The following is a 5145-nucleotide window of genomic DNA, read 5'->3' on the forward strand; positions in this document are numbered from 1 at the left end:
ATTTATAGCATGCGTTAAAAATCTTATCACTTCTTATTTTTCGCTCGATTCACTAAAAGGACACTTGTCATAATTAAGAAGCGATGTTCTTGGCGTTATTTATCTTACAATGACATATTTTAATGAAAAAAACTATGCGATAAGAGTTATAGGGGCCGATTCACTAAAGGTCAATAACGCTTATCGCATAGTTTTTTTCATTAAAAAGCATGCGATAATTAAGTACCGATTCATCAAAGTCATTTCACATGTGTTAATCCGCATATCGCATGCACAAAAAAAACGCATTGCGTTAATTAGCGAATAGAAATAGTACTAACGCATGATTCACAAACACATATGAAGCGTTAAACGTGCAAAATATCGCGTTAATCTGTGTGAATATTAACCCTACTTGGGGCAGGCGGTACTTAAAGAAAATTGTGGTTCGTGAGCTTTTGGCAACACAACATGGAGTTTGCAGTCGTATTTTTTCAAGTATATGTTGGCCCTAGAGTGATGCAGCCTCCAGTTTTCAGGGAAATGGTGGTTTTCAGAAAGTAATGGTTGCGTGCGTAATATATTGCGCTCTGCGTAAAATATCGCGCACTGCGTAATATCTTGTGCGCTGCATAATATATTGCTTGAAAATATGTCATCGTAAGATAAATAACGCCAAGAACATCGCTTCTTAATTATGACAAGTGTCCTTTTAGTGAATCGAGTGAAAAATAAGAAGTGATAAGATTTTTAACGCATGCTATAAATAGCACTCCTTATTTCGGACTTTAGTGAATCGGGCCCCCGGTCTCTAGAATTTTGGGAATTATACTAAAGGCCTGAAGGCCCACAGGTTAGGCATGAAGGGGTCATAATTTGGAGTTTTCTGGAGAACGGGTTTCTAGATAACGTATGCCATACCTGTAATTTACACCATTATTTGACACCATGGTGTGTATTCCATTGAAGTCAATGGGAAAAATGTAGGCATCATAAGCAGCAGTATAAAAATGGTGTTAAAAGTGCCTATCAAACTTTGGGATTTTACAATGGGTTTTGTAGTAATAAAACTTTTTTTTTTCTTGATGCACATGCTAGAGTGCTTTTGGGGCATTATGACAAATTCCATGGATGCAACAATATTGAAACCCGCATTCATCCTGAACTGTTTCCATAACATTGAGTCCTACTTCATCAAACCCACCCCCTAAAAAAATGAATAAAGAAGTGTACAGAAGAAGTACATAAAAAAGTTTACAGAAGTGTACATTTTATGTCCTTTTGGAATGGATTTTAGCACTCGAAATTTGCAAACTGCATTTGTGTTTATGTGATTTATTTTCACACATAGTGGTCAGTCTGTGAAATTACAATGGGAATTGTGACTGCAGATATGAGGGCACATTCACTTACCCTGACACAGAGCAAAGTGCAATTTTTGATGCAAACAGATTAAACAAGGAAAGTTATGGTAAAGGGAAAGGTACTGAAAAAGGCAGGGCAGGCAAGTTATATGCAGGAAAGAGAAAATATATATCATGACATAGGGGCACATTTACTAATCTACGAACATCCGAAAAGCGTCCGAATGCGTTTTTTTCATAATGATCGGTATTTTGCGATTTTTTCATAAATTGTCGCAACTTTTTCGTAGCCGTCGCGCCGAGTATGAAAGTTTCGGATTCATTCAAGCTTCAGTATCGTGACTTTCCTTGGGCCAGGTTGGAGCTACAGAGTGCCATTGAGTCCTATGGGAGGCTTCCAAAATCATGCAAAGTCTGAAAGGTTTGCCCGCCGTTTACGAGCGCTCAATACGAAAAAGTTGCGACAATATACGAGCAAATCGTAACGGCTACGTAAAAGTCGCGACAATTCGCACAAGTCGTAACGGCTACGAAAAAGTCGCAACAATTTCCAAAAAAGTCGTAAGGGCGACGAAAAAAATCGCAAAAAATACGAAAAAGTCGCAAAATGTTCGATTCCAATCCGAATTTTTCCCATTCGGATTTGTGGATTAGTAAATGTGCCCCATAGAGTTGCTTTCTTTTGTGACACACTTAAGGAAGAGGGAAAATGAGAAAAATGGCTAGTGTAAAATTGTGCCATAAGCAAGATAAATGCAAATGGAAGAAAAGCTTTTGTGCTGGTTAAACTGCCAACTGCCTAACATGGATCCCTTCCCATTGATGTGTCTCATGCACTTGAAATTATTGCACAGAACTTCAATGTAAAGCAACAAACTCAGTCAGTAACACCTTATAGATTCAAGGTAAATTTTAAAAAAAAGCAGACCGGTACTAAAAAATCAGCTATGATTGTTTATATTAGACAGAATACATGGAAAATAAATAGGTGCAATGGTCCTTCATAAGGAACATTAACTTTATAATACTGGAAACAATACATTTTTATTTACCTTTTCTTGCTAATGCTGAGAGAGGCTGAACCTTATTTACTATAGGCGTTTCGCATGTTTCCCCCACAATTCTGTCATTATTGGGCCTACTGCAAATTGGTGCAGAATTCCTCTAGTGAGTGGTAACCACTGTAAGCATACCTCCCAACATTTGAAAAATGAAAAGAGGGACAAAAAAATACTCCTTTTATATAGATGAAATGGCGGGATCAGACCCAAATGTGCTATACCCTCATACTGTACTACCTAAGGAAAACAATATAGCAACTCCTACATATAAAATACAAATATAGAGAGAAGGCAGTCAGTTATAAGTGAGTTATAACTATGGATCAGCTTTGCCCCCCATACACAGTACCCCCCATACACAGTAGTCCCCCATACACAGTAGCCTCCCATACACAGGTGCCCCCCCATACACAGGTGCCCCCCATACACAGGTGCCCCCCCCATACACAGGTGCCCCCCCCATACACAGTAGCCCCCCCACACAGTGTCCCCCATACACATTAGCCCCCCATACACAGTAGCCCCCATACACAGGTGCCCCCCCATACACAGTAGCCCCCATACACAGGTGTCCCCCCTACAGAGTAGCCCCCATACACAGGTGCCCCCCCATATACAGGTGCCCCCATACACATGTGCCCCCCATAAAGAGTAGCCCCCCCATACACAGGTGCCCCCCCTACAGAGTAGCCCCCAAACACAGTAGCCCCCATACACAGGTGCCCCCCATAAAGAGTAGCCCCCCCATACACAGGTGCCCCCCATACAGAGTAGCCCCCATACAGTGTCCCCCCCAATACACAGATCATGATACATGATCACGATGATGATGCTGCTGCTGCCGCTTCTTCTTCTTCAGCGTCTCCTCTCTATATGCGGCTCCTTGTTCGGCAGAGCCAGGCCCTTTTATAAGGTTGCACCCGTGCGTGTGACGTCAATACGCACGGGCACAACCTTATAAAAGGGCCTGGCTCCGCCCTAACAAGGAGCTGCATATAGAGAGGAGCCACTGAAGAAGAGGAACGCCCGACTACAGCCAGCGCATCCCGCTGTCAGGGATAGTTTCATGAATGTCCCGCATTACGGAAATGCGGGACATTCATGGAACTATCCGGGACAGCGGGATGCGCTACCAAAACCGGGACTGTCCCGCGGAAAGCGGTACAGTTGGGCGGTATGCTGTAAGCGCTACAAAACTCACTGTCCTAAGTGCTTTAGCACCCTTAAGCAGTGTACTTGGGCTAGGAGGAATAAAGTTCAGAAATCTGGCAGAGGGCCTTTACCCTCGCTCAGGCTGAGGCCTTATGAATGCCAGGCTCTGGCAACAGGAGGCGAAGAGGGGTGCCAAGGGTTGAGGTTTGTTAGACTGAAATGCTGTTTGTTCTCTAAGCATTTGCTCAATATAAGCAAACATGTTTGAAATTTGCCTTTCCCATGACCTGTAAAAGTTAGTAAAAAAAAGAAATGCAGGGATATAGCCAATTTTTAATATCAGCTTCATGGTGCCCTATTTGTATTATGAGTTGGCCCTCTTGCTGTTATAGTACAAACTAATGCCACTGTGTCCCACACAATAGTCTTAGCAGTTTAATGTCTTTATAATTACCAGTTTATTATTTCAGGGGGGCGAAGAAGACAAACCACCTATTTATAATATGTTTTTTCTCCAGCTATAATTAAATTACAGTTTTGTGCTTTTTTCTTTTAATTCAAAACTGTAGCCCAAGCACAAAGAAGATTGCGCCAACCCATGGACTGGAACAGGGAGCAGCCTGGTCATCAGACCCTAAAAGAGCCAGTGACATATCACTAGGATGCCAAATGGCCTGTGAATGATTGGCCCCTGCAGTAGCAATGTAAATATATTTACAAATATTCCCTCATTTTTTTCATAGCATTCTCCTAATGTCATTTTTACCATTATATTTTTCAGAACAAGAAGTTGGGCCCCATCAATGCTTCCTGTGCAGCCCATCAAACATAAGGAAATGCTTCTTACTCCTGCGTCCTACCTAACATTAAAAAAATATATAAATCATGTGGATTTTAACTTAAGACATCTTACCTGTGGTCCATTTACAGTATATATATATATATGAAGTGCGGCTCAGTTGGAAGATATATTATTGCACAAGTGAACTCTTGGAGCCTTTTTATGCACCCACAATACTATTTTAAGTTTGAGTGCACCATTTGTTGGTTTTTATATATATATATATATATATATATATATATATATATAGAAGTAAGGAGGAATAAATTGATGTGTCTCATGCACTTGAAATTATTGAACACTTTGAGAAAGGCTGAGGTTCAGCCGAAACGTCAGTTCACCAGTTGAATAAACTAGAAACTTTTTTGAACATAAGTCCTGTGAGAGCGGCTTCCTTTTCATCGATATAGATATATATATATATATATATATATATAAAATACTCCACAGATTCTGCGCACTCCAATGCCAAATGCTTGTCTTTATTTAGGCAATTACATAATTGTTACATCAACGTTTCGGTCCGGGTCTAGGACCTTGTTCCCAATGTTATACCCTCACATAACATTGTGAACAAGGTCCTAGACCCGGACCGAAAAGTTGATGTAACAATTATGTACTGTATATACTCGAGTATAAGCCTAGTTTTTCAGAACCCAAAATGTGCTGAAAAAGTCACCCTCGGCTTATACTCGAGTTGGGTGCCATGGGTCCCTCCAGACTAGCACCCTCTGTCCTTTGTGTTCAA

This window comes from Xenopus tropicalis, chromosome 5, assembly GCF_000004195.4.
Source record: "Xenopus tropicalis strain Nigerian chromosome 5, UCB_Xtro_10.0, whole genome shotgun sequence".
Taxonomy (NCBI): domain Eukaryota; kingdom Metazoa; phylum Chordata; class Amphibia; order Anura; family Pipidae; genus Xenopus; species Xenopus tropicalis.